Raw genomic sequence first — 19,876 nt, 5'->3', positions numbered from 1 at the left:
GAAACCTATATGTGGGACAGGAAGCAACAGTTAGAACTGGTCATGGAACAACTGAGTGGTTCAAAATTGGGAAAGGAGTACGGCAAGGCTGTATATTGTCCCCCAGGTTATTTAACTTATATGCAGAATACATCATGCGGAAGGCTGGACTGGAAGAAACCCAAGGCGGAATTAAGATTGCCGGAAGAAATATCAACAACCTCCGATATGCAGATGATACCACTCTGATGGCAGAAAGTGAGGAGGAATTAAAGAACCTTGTAATGAGAGTGAAAGAGGAGAGTGCAAAAAACGGTCTGAAACTCAACATCAAAAAAACTAAGATCATGGCCACTGGTCCCATCACCTCCTGGGAAATAGATGGGGAAGATATGGAGGCAGTGTCAAATTTTATCTTCCTGGGCTCCATGATCACTGCAGATGGAGACAGCAGCCCTGAAATTAAAAGGCGCCTTCTTCTTGGGAGGAAAGCGATGACAAATCTGGACAGCATCTTGAAAAGCAGAGACATCACCTTGCCAACAAAAGTCCGAATAGTCAAAGCTATGGTTTTTCCTGTCATGATGTATGGAAGTGAGAGCTGGACCATAAAGAAAGCAGACCGCCGAAGAATTGATGCCTTTGAATTGTGGTGCTGGAGGAGGCTCTTGAGAATCCCCTGGACTGCAAGGAGAACAAATCTATCAGTTCTAAAGGAAATCAACCCTGAATGCTCACTTGAAGGACAGATCCTGAAGCTGAGGCTCCAGTACTTTGGCCATCTCATGAGAAGAAAAGAGTCCTTGGAAAAAACCTTGATGTTAGGAAGGTGTGATGGCAAGAGGAGAAGGGGACGACCGAGGATGAGATGGCTGGACAGTGTCTGCGAAGCAACCAACATGAACCTGACACAACTCCGGGAGGCAGTAGAAGACAGGAGGGCCTGGCGTGCTCTGGTCCATGGGGTCACGAAGAGTCGGACACGACTAAACGACTAAACACAAAATACTGTACATCCCCAAATTAAATATATAAACAAGCTAGCAAACAAAAAGGCCCACAAGTGCCCATCCCAGCACTTCCTGTTTGTATTTGCTGCCTCTTTGTGGTCTGCCTGCATACGGGGGCCTGGGGGTGGAAATCTGGTCCCAGGTTCCTTGAAATTCTCCACCTTTCAATGACAGCATAAAATGAAACAACTAAAACTGAGATGTGCTGTTCACTGATTTTCTTAGTCCCTGCATTCAAATCTTGCTGCTTCCTTTCACAAATGGTGGGGCGTTTTCAGAGCTCACACAAGGCTGCCAGCATTTCTTGCACCAGCACAAGGCCCAGTGAAAAGAACAGGAGCATTCTCCATCTTGTGTAAAGGCGAATCAGAGATTATGGACTCAGATTATAACATCTGTGCATGGTACAAAAGAAAATAAAGGTTGTTCTCTGAAGCAGATGAAAAGTCCACCTTATTTCCCAAAGTGTCCTATTAGATTGTTGACTTTTTGGCAAAATTACTTTTCGTTACACAGCAGAAGGACAGGGATCCACAGAGGAGAATAGCTTCAAATTCCCCAGATCACGCTTTTCTCAATAACTGGCACTTACAGTCTCAATGACTCACTCTGAGACATTTGCAGAAGAAAGAATAAAAATCTTTTATTGCTTACAGTTGTAAACTGATCAACAGCAAACAAACTACCAAACACTGCTTCTAACAGACTAAAAAGAGTGGGAAAAGAACAGTGAACAGAGAGGCAGGGCTCTCTTTCAATTCAGGGACTTGAAGGGACGATTGGTTAGGACTGGAAAGATTGACAGTCACCCCAAACCAGAAAGGTCCCTTCCAGTCATTCAAACCATAGGCAATATGCGAAATTGTAAAAAGCTCCAACACAGGTAACACTGGAGAACAAACAAACAGGTCTTCTTGATCGTTCCAAACCCAAGTGGGAAACTCTTGGTCTTTCACACATTTTGCCCTTTCAAATGTTCCCTGCCCCTGCACTAGCTATTCTTCAATTTCACCCTCCACATTTCTGAATCTGAATGTTCTGTGCAGTTGTTGATTTATAGCCATCAAATGAGGTACTCTTCATGAATTTGGCTAATCAAACTTCAAAGTCATTCAAGCTCACAATCATCAGTAAATCTTGTGGCAGTAAATTTTATTATATGTATTGCACGTAAAAGTCAGCATCTGTGGTTCTTTAACTTTTAAAGTAAAAAGGTGTGGTTGGAAAACCATCTATGTTTGAAGTTTTAATTCCCTGTCTAAAGTTTATTTTTTGCAGCTAAGTATGACTGTAGCTCCTTATTCTCTGAGCAAACACAACCCGTAACATTTTTATTGGCAACATAGTACCTGTAACTGACACTATAAGATTACATAAACAGGTAAGGGTATGCAGACATGATGACAAACACATGGAGTTAAACCATCAATATCTGAAGAAAAAAGAAAATTATATAAAATTGTACAAAGAATTACACTTGGAGTTCAAGTTATAACTAGTACAGATCTGACCAGTGCTAAGATAGGGATGTAGACTGTCTTATGAGTTTGAAAACTTAACTAGGGGCAAAAAGGAATATGTTACATCCTATGTCCCACTGACTCACAATTGGCTCAAAATTGGGAAAGGAGTACGACAAGGCTGTATATTGTCTCCATGCTTATTTATCTTATATGCAGAATACATCATGCGAAAGGCTGTACTGGAGGAATCCCAAGCCAGAATTAAGACTGAAGGAAGAAATATCAACAGCCTCCAATATGCAGATGATACCACATGGCAGAAAGTGAGGAGGAATTAAGGAACCTTGTAATGAGGGTGAAAGAGGAGAGTGCAAAAAATGGCCTGAAGCTGAATATCAAAAAAACTAAGATCATGGCCACTGGTCCCATCACCTCCTGGGAAATAGAAGGGGAAGTTATGGAGGCAGTGACAGATTTTACTTTCTTGGGCTCCATGATCACTGCAGATAGAGACAGCAGCCACGAAATTAAAAGACACCTGCTTTTTGGGAGGAAAGCAATGACAAACCTTGACAGCATCTTAAAAAGCAGAGACATCACCTTGCCGACAAAGATCTGCATAGTCCAAGCTATGGTTTTTCCAGTAGCAATGTATGGAAGTTAGAGCTGAACCATGAAGAAGGCTGATTGCCAAAGAATAGATGCTTTTGAATTGGGGTGCTGGAGGAGACTCTTGACAGTCCCCTGGACTGCAAGGAGATCAAACCTATTCGTTCTGAAGGAAATCAACCCTGAGTGCTCAATGGTAGGATAGATCTGAAGCTGAGGCTCCAATACTCATGAGAAGAGAAGACTCCTGGGAAAGACCCTGATGTGGGGAAAGTGTGAGGGCAAGAGGAGAAGAGGACTAGATGGTTGGACAGTGTCATCGAAGCTACCAATATGAATTTGACCAAACTCCGGGAGGCAGTGGAAGCCAGGAAGGCCTAGTGTGTTCTGGTCCATGGGGTCACGAAAAGTCGTACACGACTTAACGACTGAACAACAACTCACACAAATATATTTCAATTAAGTTACACATTACATTTATGTTCACGTTCTCCTTCCCGTCACTCCCAGCACCTTGGTAGCAGCCATTTTGTGCTCTTCTCTGCTCCTGCCCCCCCTCTCCCTGCCTCTCAGCTGAACGGCACTGGGTCTCATCTCAGAGGCTTCCCCGGGCTTGCTCAGCAGGTAAAAGGCAGTGGAAAAGCACCCGGGGAAGCCTCTGAAAGCGGCGCTTTGCTGCGGGGGGGGGGGGGGACAATATGCAGCCTTTTCATACTCCTTTCCCAATTTGGAACCAATCAGTTGTTCCATATCTAGTTCTAACTATTGCTTCCTGTCTCACATATAGGTTTCTCAGGAGATATAGATAAGGAAAAGACTCTGATATTAGGAAAGTGTGAAGGAAAGAGGATAAGGGGACGACAGAGGATGAGATGGTTGGACAGTGTCACCGAAGCTACCAATATGAATTTGACCAAACTCCAGGAGGCAGTGGAAGACAGGAGGGCCTGGCGCGCTCTGGTCCATGGGGTCATGAAGAGTTGGACACAACTAAATGACTAAACAACAACACGTTACAATCCGTCCCAGGAAGATATGGCTGAATCCAAAAAAGAACACTGTGACAAATCTGTAAGACACAATGAAGACAAAACTGCTAGCATCTGTTAGGACTTCACATTTGAAGCTATTCCATACTTAGCTGAGGTACTCAAGGTAGTGTTTTGAGCTGAACTGTTTACTCCACTGTTGCTAGTTTCATTAATTAATTTTGTACCATTACGTTATGTTTTACTTTTATGGCTTATCCATTGGCATTCATAGTTCTTCAATTTTAGTGTTAATCCCCGAGAGGGCATTGTTAATTGGGAAGGATATACATCGCTATGAGGAAACATCGCTAAACGGAACGGAAAAAGCCATAGGAACGCATTAAACTTTGTTTAATGCGTTCCTATGGGGCCCAAACTCACCATTCAGCGAAGTTCCTCCATAGCACCACCATTTTTGCATCCTTGGTAAGCGAGGGCAGGGCACGAAAACACTTGTGGTGGCCATTTTGGGCACATGGCGGCCATTTTGGAACCACCGATCAGCTGTTCTAGGAACATCGCAATGCGAAGATCGGTAAGCGAAACGCTAAAAAATTAGATCGCTATGCGGATTCGTCGTTAAACAGTGTGCTCGTTATGTGAGGCACCACTGTAAATGATTAAACAATAAATACATTTTTAAAAAATAAGCAGCTCTATGCTTTCTGTAACAGGACAGCAAAAGAAACAAATGAGAGGTAACATTTCACAGAGGTAAATGAAAAGGAAGGCCGGAACATCATAATATCCACACACATTAAAAGAAAAGGAATAGTAACCCAGAGGCAGCTGACTCACCCAAAGTTCTAAATATATAAAGCAATTCAATCTCAGAAGATCAAGCTAGATGTTTAATTAACCTCTTTATCCTCGTACATGGGATCCTCTCAAAGATGTCAGAGCTCAGTAACAAATTAAAAAATAAGTCCATATCTCTCTTCAAGTGCCAAATTACAACACTAAATGCAAGATACATAGGTTAGGAAAACTGTATCAGATGTTTTTCACCACTTGGGAGAGTACATGTGACACAATACAAAAAAATTATCTATTATTTGATCCAGATTTATCCTGAAGTATGAATAAAAGAAAATGGGAAGGACTGTTGAACATTTGGGTAATGCAGTGGAGAACAGAATGAGACATGATTAATTAAAAAATCCCTGTCCTTCTACCAGGAACTTTTTAGTGGCATTCAACAAAGTATCATATCAACCTCAATGTATATATGCAATATGAAGATATTAATACTCAGCTTTCTTACAATTTTGTACAGTATTTGTTTGATTCTTTTTAGTATTTGTAAACTCACTGTTATTAGCTTTAATATTGTCTTTTAATGATGCAAGCCACCTTGGGTTCTTTTTAAGGAGAAAGGCGGGGTTAAAATATCCTAAATATATAAGTTTGCAACAACTAAATATTTATGAATGGTTTTATAGTGATTTACATGTCCGTTTACTGCCAGATTACTTAGGTTAATAACCTACCATTTGAGTTTGCTATCAATGTTCCTCAAAGAGAGAAAACCTTGGGTATAGAACAAAATATTATGGTTGAAATTATATCCAAGTAACCAAAAGCAAATGGCAAAACATGAGCAAACAGATATAACCTTCTTTACTTCAACTTACACCCAAAGAAACACAACACTACAATCCCATCAGGCACCCTACTCCCTATATCAATAGTAGTGTGGAAAATCTGAAATAAACAAGTCTCGGTGTTTCGTATTCAAATCCCCTGGATACTATTTGCAGATGTTGACACTATAGACATGGGCGTTTCGTATTCGTATCCAGGGGAAAGGAAAGAAGAAGGGGGAAGGTGATGGTCACAGAAACATTTAGGGTAGTCACTCATCAAAAAGGACAGACATCATCCAGAAAGAGGACATAGGAAACCAAAACAAGAGATGGGACACTTTGCATTAAATATGCATATACTGATTTAAACTGATATATGCAAATATCATTCCAATTAGATATTATTGCTATAATTTAAGTTGAAATACACTAGGGCTCACTATTTTGCACAAGACTGTGCCTAAGTAACTCACCCTGGGACACTGAAGCATTGAATATTAAATATAAATCTAATAAATAAGGCATTGTGTTCAATATTTCTCTGAAATGTCTTGTGTCTTGAATATTTTCTGCAGCTTACTGAAAAAAAATATATTTACAAAAAAATAGAGATCAGATTCACATCTGAAGTTCATAGAGAAGGGACATGGTATGCCATATGAATGAATGAATTTATTTATTAGGGTTAGGTGACCAGCTCATAAAACACATTTATGGCTAAAATATACAAGATGCAGTTTCAAAATATACAACCAATTCATAAAACATATGTGGCTAAAATATACAAATGCAGTTTAAAAATGTACAATCAGTTCATAAAACATATTATATGGTTAAAATATACAAAATGCAATTTAAAAAGTGTACAACAAATAATTGTGTACTGGTTGTAAAATATGGGGATAATCAAATACAGCATTTTTATAGCTATCATTTGAACCACTGGATCGTCTAGGGCAAACCGGTTTGGACCAGGGTCTTGGGGTTATAGGGAGTCTATATGCATTTTGCCATTCATCAGTAGTTCTATCAGATTTTCTAAAAGATTTACCTTTCCCATGGTCCTTCCATGGGAAATCTATCCAGCAGGTCAGAGAGTTCAAGTATTTGGGCGTTTTCTTTCACTACCGTCACTCCTGGACAACTCACCAACGGGCAGCAACTAAGTCTGCCAAGCTCTCGGCACAAGCCATCCTACGTTTCCACCACACCTGGGGCCATGGCTACATCCCCGCTGCCCTGCAGATCTTCAACTCGAAATCAGTCTCACAGCTCTTATACGGCGTCCCCATCTGGATGTCTTCACTACACAGCTCCGTGGAGAGAGTCCAATCTGTATTTCTATACAAAATCTTAGGCCTTCCCCACTGTGTCCCATATGCTGCCCTATGTCTTGAATGCGGTCCACAGAGAATTGAAACTAGGGCCTGGCTCAGTTTCCTAAAATACTGGGTCAAAATCTGTTTTCTCTCTCCTAAGGACACCCTGCTTCAAGCCCTGCTTGCTGACAGTTTGTTACCCAAAGGCCTGGCCCTATTCTTAAAGAAAATCAAGACCCTAGGGCTGTCACCAGACCTAATGGGCTCAATACCCCCCTCTAGGGTCTTCCAAACCATCAAAAACAGGGTCTTGGGCATAGAAGGACAAACGCTGTTTAGCGCGGCCCTGAAAGTCTGCTCTCCGCTGTACTTCCAGCTACCTCTCACCCTCGGACGCAGACCCAACTACCTTCATCTTCTAGAACAGCCACAAGACCGCTGGGCATTCACCCTCGCTAGATGTAACATATTACCATCAAGTCTAGCGCAGGGCAGGTATAGGGGCTTACCAACAGAATTGAGAATCTGCCCATGTGGGCAGGGAAAGACTGAATCCCTGCAGCACATGCTATTTTATTGTACACTCTACAAGGATATCCGCCTGTCACATCAGATGGTCTTTCTCCCCCTTCATTCCGGATGGGCAGACCTGAGGAAAATTCAATACCTTCTAGGTGACCTTAGCAAGGAAGTCACTCTATCAACCGCCAGATACGTCCAGGCCATTATCCAGAGACGCCGCAACATGTTCCCCCAAAACGAGGGGCTCCAACTTTGATGTTCTGGTTCCTCCTCCCCCCAGTAATGAATCTTTCCCCGGTATTTTATTGTTTTTATCGTTTTATTTATGCAGCATGCCAATAAAGGTTTCTGTACTGTACTGTACTAAAAGATTTACATCTTTTCTATAAAAATGTCCCCTCCCATTTACTTTAAACATGAGAGAGGGCTGATTAGATACATTTACCAATGCATTTATCAGTCTGGGCCTTTTTTCCCCACCAGGGAAACCCAGGCAGGTGGTAGGGTAGCCACTTGCACAACAGCTAAAAAGGATTTACATCATTAAAAAGGAGCACAGCTCTTCAAATGGAAGATCCTTGAAGCTGTCCCCAAAAAGGAGGACTTTTCAGACCACCAGCACTTGTCCTGATGACCCCCTGGTGAATCTTGGCTCCATAAAACCTTGAGAGCCAGGCATAAAACAGAAAAAGAAAGAAAGAAAACAGCAATGTATTCGCGAAGGCTTTCACGGCTGGGATCTAATGGTTGTTGTGGGTTTTTCGGGCTCTTTGGCCGTGTTTTGAAGGTTGTTCTTCCTAACGTTTCGCCAGTCTCTGTGGCCAGCTTCCTCTGAAGATGCCGGCCACAGAGACTGGCGAAACGTTAGGAAGAACAACCTTCAGAACACGGCCAAAGAGCCCGAAAAACCCACAATAACCAAAGAAAACAGCACTGGGGAAGTGCCAAAGTAGCAGCTCTCTAGACCAACTAAAGCCTTCCATTGGATAGCAGTGACAACAGGGGGCAGGAGGTGGTGCATTTGCTGCACCAGTTACCTGAGATGAGCACCTTACCACAGTGGTCCTCAACCTTGGGCCTCCAGATGTTCTTGGACTACAACTCCCAGAAACCTTCACCACCACCTCTGCTAACCAGGATTTCTGGGAGTTGAAGTCCAAGAACATCTGGAGGCTCAAGGTTGAGGACCACTGCCTTACCAAACCTGTTAGGTCTGAGAAGCTGGTCCTGCAAATGTCTCTTTATTCTCTATTTTGTTTTAGAAAGCACACTTGCAACTCATAATGGAAGAATACAGTTGGTTAAATGCTGCTATGCCAAATGTTTTATACCGTTGTAATTTCAAGCCATAAAAGCATAAAAAATAAACACAGAGAGGCTCTGAAGCTAAGCCAGTGCTCAAGATTATTTGTTCCATAACTGACAAGTGGTTCCAATAATGCAGGCATACATGATACTTTGTTATATCTTGTTAAATGAAAGATGCATAAGACTACTAACTAGAGAATGAACCATTAAGAGTCCACAATTAAAACAGATTTCCAAAAGGGACTCAGCTACTCCAACACTCAAACTAGTTTTTCATAGTATCATGTAATTAATATGCCATCTCTGACTGTAATTCCTTGCTTTAAAGCATCCAGATTTTCCTGTACAAATGCAATTTTTATCAGCACTAATTAGCTGAACAAACCATACAACTAAGATGAATAGATAAAATAATGAATCTTGTTTACCACATTATGTAAACAAAGCAGTAGCTGTGCCTGTGATTTTGCCAAAACAAAGCCTCTCCTTCCATGCTCATGTGTTAAAAGACCCAGTGAAGAGCCATTGATTTCACTGGGAGATAAAACAATTACTTAAAATTGAACTGTGCAGAAAGCAAAGCCCAAAGCTATAATACAACAGGTGTTAATTGTTAACTAGATAGACTATACAAACAAAATAGATTGTACTTCAAGGGATCAAATCTATTGGCTTCCTTATTCAAGAAAAACTGCTTCCTTTCAGGGGGCATTTTTGCCTACCAAGACATAAGTGATAAGAAATCTATTGTTTATCAAGATGCTACAGAATTTCTACTTCCAGCTCAAAATTCCCTATAGCAACTTCCTAGTAATTTATTATAATAAAAACAATACTGTTCTATTCTATAGACTTTTCCAGGTGAAGAAACATTTCCAATGCCACACACACACATCACGGACAGCAATGGTTCTTAATCTTTTCTTTACCATGGACCCGCTTTCAATATTTTCTGTCGTCACAGGCCACCAAGACTTAAAAATTTTAAACCCTAAAGTGCATCAAATATTTATTTAAAGTTTCTCATGAAGGGTCTCATCGACAGATATTCCTTACGATAACAACGACACTTTTTAAAATGACTGGAAGAAGCTTCATTTTACTTTGAACAGGATGCACCCTCATCAATAGCATCAGTCCCTTTACGTTTTAAATTCAGCCAGTGATCCATTATGAGGCTCAGCCAAAATGTACTGCTACTGTACTAAGTTCACTGCAATAATTTCAAAGTCACTTCACCCAACAATAACAAAATGGTTAGCAGAAATCGAAGAAACACAATCATGAAGTCTGTCCAAACACTCACTCATACTGACACTGACTGACTCTGACTCTCTCTTCCTGCAGCTTCTGACTATCTGCACAGGAGCAAGAAATGCCATACGCTGTTCTCAACCACTTAGCATCTTTCACTTACATGTTCTCACAATATGCATAAGAACATAAGAAGAGTCCTGCTGGAACAGGCCAAGGGCCCATCTAGTCCGGCTTCCTATATCTCACAGTGACCCCACCAGATGCCTCTGGGAGCATATGAGACAACCAGATACCTGTCTCCTAATACCATTTTCCTACACATGGAATTTTGAGGAACTTGCCTTTTAAGACTGGAGATTATACATCCCCATCATGGCTTGTAACCTGCGATGGACTCAGTCCTCCAAGGGGAAGTCACCTACCCAGTCACTTCAGAACTTCCAGTAGGTCTAATTCCGAATGGCACCCGGACAACAGATATGCCCCTCTAGCAGCCCTCTCCCAAGATTGACTAACTTCAGATAAGATACAATGTCAGCTTCTGAATTTTCTATCTTGGAATGTCGCAGGATGGAAGAATAAATTGGCTGACTCAGATTTCATAAAGTACCTCCAGCATTTGACATAATTTGCCTGCAAGAGACTTGGCTTCTGGAGAAAAACTCTTTACAGGGATATAGGACATGGGAATTCCCAGCTCAAAAAACTTCAGCCTCAGGCAGAGGAAGTGGGGGCCTGGCTATTTCAATTTCCTCCACTACTGGCTTGAAAGCAACAGAGATAGCTGAACTAAACTCTAGCTATTGGCAAGTTCTAAAAATACATGGCTGCAAACCAGGTACCTTGATCTGTGTCAACATCTATCTCCCACCGAGAGCAATTGATACTGCTTCAGAGGCTTGGGCTAAATTGGAGGACCTTCTCGATACATTACTCTCTGAATATCCTAACTATTTTTTTATAATTTGTGGTGACTTTAATGCTAGAATGGGAAACAGTGATTGTATGATGGAAAGAGCCCTTGGCTTGGAGCTTGAATTGGATAAAAGCACCTCCCGAACCTCCCAAGACAAGGTAATTAACAACTATGGCAAATTCCTCTTTCAGTTGATTTACAAATTCCATCTTGTATGCCTAAATGGTTCTCACCTGGACACCTCAAATGGCTACTACACTCTTCTAACAGATAAGGGTGCCAGTGTCGTAGACTATGTTATAGGATCTGCTGCTGCTCTCCCTTATGTATACTCTCTAGCAACTGATGACAGGCCAGAAAGTGACCATCTCCCCCTTAGAGTGTCTTTAAGATTTCAACAAAATCAGTCAGAGGTATTAACAGACTACAAAATGCTGGGCCGCGTATTAGGTGAGAAAAGGCTTAAATGGTCTATTAAAACTGATGACAGCATAAGGCAGATGTTGAGCACCAATAAACTCAAAGAGCTATGACAACACGCTCTTCTGGGGACCCAGAACATATGCCTTTATTGGTTTTATTGGTTTTAACAGTTTTAATGGTTTTAATTGTTTTAAGGTTATTACCTGTTTTAATTGGATTTTATATGCTATGTTGTAAAGGTCTATGGCCAGAAACAATAAAGTTTATATGTATTAATGTTGTTGTTGTTTAGTTGTTAAGTCGTGTCTGACTGTTCGTTACTCCATGGACCATAGCACGCCAGGCCCTCCTGTCTTCCACCGCCTCCCAGAGTTTGGTCAAATTCATGTTGGTAGCTTCGATGACACTATCCAGTCATCTCGTCCTCTGTCATCCCCTTCTCCTCTTGCCTTCACACTTTCCCAACATCAGGGTCTTTTCCAGGGAGTCTTCTCTGCTCATGAGATGGCCAAAGTATTGGAGCCTCAGCTTCAGAATCTGTCCTTCCAGTGAGCACTCGGGGTTGATTTCCTTCAAAATGGATAGGTTTGATCTTCATGCAGTCCAAGGGACTCTCACGAGTCTCCTCCAGCACCACAATTAAAAAGTATCAATTCTTTGGTGGTCAGCCTTCTTTATAGTCCAGCTCTCACTTCCATACATCACTACTGGAAAAACCATAGCTTTCACTATATGGACTTTTGTTGGCAAGGTGATGTCTCTGCTTTTTAAGATGCTGTATAGGTTTGTCATCGCTTTCCTCCCAAGAAGCAGGCGTCTTTTAATTTCGGGGCTGCTGTCACCATCTGCAGTGATCATGGAGCCCAAGAAAGTAGACTCTGTCACTGCCTCCATATCTTCCCCTTCTATCTGCCAGGAGGTGATGGAACAAGTGGCCATGATCATAGTTTTTTGGATGTTGAGCTTCAGACCATTTTTTGAGCTCTCCTCTTTCACCCTCATTAAGAGGTTCTTTAATTCCTCCTAACTTTCCGCCATCAGAGTGGTATCTTTTGCATATCTGTATGCTGATGACTGCTGACCATGGCAGTGTTAGTGGCACAGAAGGGAAGAGGTGTACTGCAGGAAATTCATTTTCATCATCTCAGAGCTTGGCCGTTACTAATAACAAATAGCAGTTACTTGTAATGAGTCATCTTTCCAGTAATGATTGTATAATGGCATTTTATTACCACTGTAATTTAACAAGGGATAACTTTACTTTCTTTGCTATGTAACTGTAATCTTCCCTTCATTGTCACAATTGTGGAGTGTGGCCTTACAAAACAGCAGATAAAGAATACTGTACAGTTCAAGTACTCTCAATTCAGGCTGGTGGGATAAGGAGGATGATAAACTCAATTTACTAGTAAGGGTCATTCTGCTACTACAAATGCCTATTCACATGAAAGCCCTAGTTTTCACAGATAATTGTCACTCCATTTTAAGATATATATATGCAGACATATAACATACTTGTCTTAAATTCAAATTTAACTTTAACCCATTCGAAAGTAAAGACTCTCAGCTGAATCCAAACTTAGCTGTGGTTCAAGAGTTATTGAAATAAAAGAGACTTAATTCATTCGAGACTAACTTAAATTTCACTGAGTTTTAAACATCTCTTATAAGCATAACCAAATGCAGATGAACCCATAACCCAAATTTTATACAAACCAAATATATATATTTCCTCCAAACCCTTTTCTTTAAAGTTTTGCTCCTTTATATTCAACTCTCCAACATCCGCTGAAACCAAGGATGTTCAAAGTGGCATTGGTTTAAATCCAATTGCTAGTCCTATGTATAGGAGACCCATGGATTCAAGAGGTGTGCTCTAGATGGGACTATTTTGTATGTATGTATGTATGTATGTATGTATGTATGTATGTATGTATGTATGTATGTATGTATGTATGTATGTATGTATGTATGTATGTATGTATGTATGTATGTATGTAATTTATTTGATTGATTGATTGGTTGGTTGGTTGGTTGGTTGGTTGGTTGGTTGGTTGGTTGGTTGGTTGGTTGGTTGGTTGGTTGGTTGGTTGGTTGGTTGGTTGGTTGGTTGATTGAGCTCCCATCTAGAATGGGTCTACTCTGGGTGGTTAGACTAGCAACTGAATTTGGCCCTGGACTCAAGAAATCATTCTATTCAGCAATTCCCAAGAAAGGCTATAAAACAAAAACTAAAGTAGATGTTCACACAAAGGGAAGCATTCCTTTGTTCTAATTTCTGGAACAAATGTGAAAAAAATGGGTATAAGAGAACTATTCCACTAACATTTCATGTCTCTCATTGAAATGTCCAATTCAATGGCCATTTCACAGTCCTGTCACACATGTGGAAAGCTTTGAGTACATCTAATAGAGGTCTCTGGATTGTGGTCATTACTTTACCATAATGTTCACTTAATAAATTACACAATCAGATTGGAGCACAAATACATTTATTTTATCTATTGCAAAATAGCATAATCATTGTAAATCACCTCCAGTTATACAGAAAGTAATAGCATTCATAATAACTTTTCATAAAATATTAGAGACTCCCCCCTTCTGCTTTATTGCTCTTGATTCACAGCAGTAAATTCAAGAAATATGAGCAAAATATAATGTGACTCCATTATTTCCTGCCTGGATTAGATTTCAGCTGTTTCCTGTAAGCAAATCAATAATGAAAAAGAACAGTATCTGCATTTTGTCAATGGGAAACAAAACTGTTATGAAGATGCACCGCAGGAATTATATTGAAGTCAGCTACATTCTTCTCACAGGAGTTTAATTTCACCTTATCTACTGTACTTATTCATAACAAGAGACACAGTTGCTGAAAGAATATATATATCTCCCATTACAATAGGATGTATGTTCAGTCAATGCAAGATGGAAAATAAATGTCTACTGTCATAGGAAGCATTTGCCAGTGGCAGAATAAGCAAAGAATGAGGGCTTGTCTCAATAGTCTCATTCTGTTACACAAGTGACAAATTTCAAGACTACAAAATGACCACAACAAAATGCAGGCCAAGTATATATTAAGGGCAGTCTTGAAACAAGCAGAAAGTCTTGTAATATAATGTCTTCCAATATACAACAACAGCCTCACACTATGTCATTTTAACAGATAGTTCCATTTCGCAACACAATCTATATGAAGCAAATAACACAATGAAGCGCAGAAAGGAAGGATTGAGGCTGCAAAGCACAGCAATAATCACTTGCAAGACAACTCAGTATAAAGAACTGCAACTTGGTTTTCTGAAGAGCTGAAGGCACTGAAGGGCTTAGGTAGGCTATTAGCACAAGCCCCCAGAAAGACACAAAACAAATCTATCAAGCATGTATTACGGCCCACTTTAAGATATACTCTGGTAGCAGAGAAGCTGTTTTGTGACTGTCACTTCATCGGCAAAGTCACATAAAGCTGAGCTCTTTCAGTTGGGCAAAGTATTATTTCAAGATAGACCCCAGAGTATAGAGGAGTCCTCAGAAGTCTGCCACAATGAATATGCAAAATAGTTTGCTGATAAGATTGCTCACATGTTTTCTGAATCTGACTACATCCTTAGGGCAGATGTTGGTGAGGTAAAACAGGCAATCACCTACCCAGTTCTGATGGATACGTTTCAGTTTCTTCAGTGTGATGAGGTGAGGTTGCTTGGTAGAGTGAGACCAACCATGTGTTCCACAGACCCATATCCATTCCACCACATTAGCTGCTGCCAGAGGAGAAACTGGCCAAATTGGTGGCAGAGATTACTGTATAAAAATCTATTTAAAACAAGCTTTACTCTGGTCCCCCTTTGTGGAAGAAACACTGATTGAATCTCACCATTTAAGTTAATTCTAGCCAGCTTCCAATTTTCCTCTTTTATGTAAGATCACTGAGTAAGTGTTGGTAGGATAACTCCAGGTTTACTCGGATGATGCAGATAGCTTAGATCCAAGGTTCCCTCGAAACTGGGCGTGTGTACGCACACACACACTTCTGCCTCCCTCTGTACAGCTGTCTTCCCCCTCCATTGCAGCCATCATATTGGGTTCCAGTCACAGTGGAACCCTGTGCATGGGGGCGGAGTCACGTGCACACGCAGGAGCAAAGTCGTGCGAGAGAGAGGCGGAGCCCCGCCCAGCAGAACTGAAAGTTAGGGGGTGCGTTGCTTAGATCTGTTTCAACCTGGTCTCAAGCATGGTTCTGGAATACAAACAGCATTCACTGCCTTGCTCAATGATCTATGCTAGAAGCCAGAGAGGAAAATTTGCCCCTATTCACATTGCTGGATCTCTAAGTAGTATTTGATATCATTGGTCTTTCTGGACTTTTGTTCAATGATGGACTTTGCAGTGCTTCTGGTCCAATGACTCCAGAAGATAGTGCTTGATGGACATCCATTAGTTCACATTCAGGCTTTATTTAATACTACGGTCAACTATGGTTTTCAACACTTCATGAAGTTGCTAGTAAAGGCCATCCAGAGTTCCAAGGTTGGTTCTATTCACTATGCTGTTAGCAATCAACCTTCTTTCTCTTTCTTGACTGATCCTGAAGAACATGTCTGGATGCACTGAAAGCATGCATATGGATAAACAAACTGAGGTGCTACCTAGGTGCAACAGAAATCCTACTAGTCAGCATAAAATCCAAACGGGGACTGATGTTACAATATATTTGTGATGGGGTTGCATTTTCTTTGCAGATCCAAATTTGCAACTTAGGTGTCCTCTTGGGCACAGCACAACTCCTGGAAAGCCTGATAGCTGTTGTGGTCCAGGTTACCTTTGCTCAGCTTTGGCTCCCCTTCTCAGAAAGGTGCGTTCAGCCACAGTGATCTATCCTTCAATTGCATCTCGATGGAATGCACTCCATAGGAGCCCGTGCTTGGAAATTGTTCAAAAGCTACAGATAGTGCAAAATGCAACAGTCAGGCTATTGTGTGATTTAGATCAATTTGTTTCCAAGCTGAATCCAAAATGTTGGGTTTGACCTAAAAAGTCCTAAAAGCTAGTGGGCAGGATAACTGCAAGCCCACTTCCTCCCACATGAGCCTGCCATTTGAGTAGTCAGATCAGGGAATGTATATGACAGGATTTTTTCTGTAGCAGACCCCAAAGGAAAGTCAGGTTGGCTCTATTCTCACTCACTCTCTGACAGGCAATCAAAATTGTATTATTCCTTCAGGTCCCTTTAAAATTGTTTTAGACCGTTTTTCTGCTTTAGTTCCGTTCTGTTTTTATACTGTGGTTTTACTGTACATTGCTTCGGGGATACCAAGGGCAGAATGGCAATGCAAACAGTCTTTTTCTTCTTCTATTACTACTTCTATTAATATAGCAAATCATCTGGTCTAACTTTTGTGGCAAGAATGTCTGATGTTCCAACCTGCAAAAAAAGGTGACTGCACACTTGCTACAAAAAAGGAGCTACAAATAACATTTCATATGGCTTAAGAAGTTAAAACACAAATGAAGGCCATATGAGAGGGAGGCCAGAAGAGCCATTTAACTCAGGCTTCAATTCACAGGGGGCCCTTACCTCAGCTAAGGATGCATAACTATCATGCATTCTGTACATAAAACTGGATATAATGGTAAGCAATGCTCTTACAGTACATGCCATTCTTTACATTAAAATGTCTTATCCCTATTTTAAAACAATGATGGGCCTCACCATACAAAATGGCCTGAGCCTCATCTGAGCTCTCAGAAAATTTGTAGAAATCAAACTCACAGCCTCAAGGAAAGTAGGCTTATTAATTACAGAGACACGACAACATGAAATGCAGGCTTTCACAGACATCTTAGTTCCCTCCCAGATATAGTTTTAAGGCAATCAGATCTCATCTCCATTTTCTATTAATTGCATGTCCAGAGACTGGGGAAATGAAGGATTTCAAGAAAGAGGACAAGAAAATCTTGTTTGTAAACTTAACAAGAGTGTGTATGGACTTAAACAATCAGCCAAAAGTTGGTATGATAAATTAACAAATATCCTATACTGCCAAGGGTTTAAGCAAGGGAAGGCTGAACCTTGTCTATACAGTATATGAGATTTAAGGATGGACAGTACCAATATATTATAACATATGTAGATGATTTATTAATATGCTGCCAACATAAAGAGGACATTAAAGAGATAGCTGATTAATTGAGAATGGAAATAGAAATTAAATAACTAGGAGAAGTAAAACACTATCTTGGAATGGAAGTTGAAAGACTCAATGATGGAAGTTTTGTTTTAAGTCAGAAACGAAAAATCATGGATTTGATTGAATCAGTTGGCATGAAAAACTGTAAAACAGTGAGTACTCCATTAGAACCAGCCTACTTGAAAGTGAAAGATGGACAGCCACTTAGAAACAACAGTGAACATTAAGAAGCTATAGGCAAGCTCCTTTATTTAAGTAAAACCACGAGGCCTGATATTACAGCAGCTGTTAATATTTTAAACAGAAAAGTGAGCTCATCGAACCATCATGACTGGAGTGCCATAAAGAGAGTGGCAAGATATTTGAAAGGAAGATTTAAAATTAAAGATATTGCCTTGTAAAAAAACCCTAGATTTTACTTGACTGTAATTTACAGAAACAATCCCACTTAAAATTAGTTTAATAAGCTAGGTTGTTTCTGTAACCAATAGTTAAGATGACTAATTTATTAAGTGCCATCAAATCACATCTAACTTACAGCAACCCAAGCAGTGTTCTCGAGGTAAGTGAGACATTTAACGAATAGTTTTAAGACCACTGACTGCCACATATGCATGCAAGGGCACACCCACACACAAAACTGGGAGTTTTCATCTGAAAGGGTGATTCAAATGAGATATCTAATTCTAGTCTATTGTGCTATCCACTACACCACAATGGGTAGCTAAAATGACTTATAGTTTAGGATTTCAGATGTAATTAACAGAGAGAGGAAGCAAAAAAATTCCCAACTTCCTCCTCACAACCACGGCAGAGAAGGAGAAGGGACAGTTATTCCCATAGCAGCACCCCAATGTTTACATTATAGCTAAACAAGGTCTTGTGTCTGGAAAAAAACACATCTTGACAATTTATTTTTCTTTACTGTGATGAAGGGTAATCTCCCAAAGGGTTAGGATCTTCTGTCTATAAATACTAATGTTCTATGACACATTGTCACATCAGCTAAACAAGATGGTTGCACTAATTGTTATAGCAAGGAAGAAATGCAGCATTGTTTTGTTATAAACATAGAAGAAAATAATCAGTGCCTACCAATGTCATTTTATTTGAAAAGAAACCAACTCAATTTCTTAAAACTGAGGGTCTGTTATCTAATATAACATTCATTAAACTTTGCAAAGGATCGATAAATGAGTGATACTAGTGAATGTGGTGGCCTACCTTAGTATCTACAACTAATTAATTGGTGAATGAACCAAATTATAATCCCTAATTTGTTAGGCAGTTTCAGAGCAAGCAATGGGGGGGGGGGGGGAGAGAGAGCAATCACAGAGTAATTTTGTTCTTAAGAGCAGCGCGCAAATGTTTGCAAGGACATTTAAAAACATAGCCTCAGAAGGACTGGATTCACCTATCAGACATGTAACATCAATTTTTGGACTTTTATCTATGTTTTTCCTTTTTGCACTGTCCATGAAGGGGTTGTGTTGAGTTTGAGGAAAGCTTGCAATCTGTATGGTTTTATAGTGGTCGAATAAAAGGTGTCACCCATCCTCACATTTGTGTAACCTACTCTAGTTTACATTCAGGCATCAGAAAACTAATGCTTCTAAAAACAAGTCCCCCATTGCGCCACACAGTCAACTCTGAATCAGAGGCTGTCTATATAGGAGAGGTCTCCCTTAAGCAGTATATCCTGTAATCCTAGCTACTAACATGCCAAATGTAAGAGGATACCCAGCAGTCAGAAGCCTTCCTTCATAGAAAACACTGCATTAATAATTTAATTATTAATGGCCATGTAACAGGAGCATTTTTCCTATGGACTGAACTCTTGTCTGTTACACTGGGCATATACCCTTCATCCGCCCTCACATTGCATTCAGGACAGAAGCACTCACCAAGGGAGTAATGCGGTGAATAACCATGGCTTGAAAACTACAGGGCATTGGATTGCTCAGAATGACTTGTTTTTAAAAAGGAAAATGATGAATGTGTAGAGCTTAAAGCTTAAAGAATAAATATAATTTGTATAACTTACAATTTATAACCCTCACAATGCAATAGAACATGATAAATGATTATAGGTTTTCTCATAGTCTTCCTGGCCTCTTTTTAAGCAATTAATTTCCCTTTGCTCCAAAGCAATATACTCTGTAATATATAGCGGAGACAGAGGTATATATCCATTGCTTTGAATAATCTGCACGGGTATTCCTGACTCAGGAAGTCAACATGCAGCAGGACATCCCATTGCAT

General features: G+C 40.3%; 1 protein-coding gene and 1 long non-coding RNA gene across 3 annotated transcripts in view; both read right to left on the bottom strand.

Moving 5' to 3' along the window:
• LDLRAD3 (low density lipoprotein receptor class A domain containing 3) overlaps positions 1 to 19,876 on the bottom strand; it is a 204,357-nt gene that overhangs the window by 149,406 nt on the left and 35,075 nt on the right. The window lies entirely within an intron of this gene.
• Positions 1,505 to 8,277, bottom strand: LOC144586012 (uncharacterized). The gene is made up of 2 exons (XR_013540688.1): positions 7,896 to 8,277; positions 1,505 to 6,729 (listed from the first exon to the last, which is right to left on the bottom strand). It is a non-coding gene; the product is annotated as an uncharacterized LOC144586012 (long non-coding RNA).

Source organism: Pogona vitticeps, chromosome 1, assembly GCF_051106095.1.
Source record: "Pogona vitticeps strain Pit_001003342236 chromosome 1, PviZW2.1, whole genome shotgun sequence".
Classification (NCBI taxonomy): Eukaryota; Metazoa; Chordata; class Lepidosauria; order Squamata; family Agamidae; genus Pogona; species Pogona vitticeps.
The sequence above is the reverse complement of the archived record's forward strand: the minus strand, read 5'-3'. Positions and strand labels throughout refer to the sequence as shown.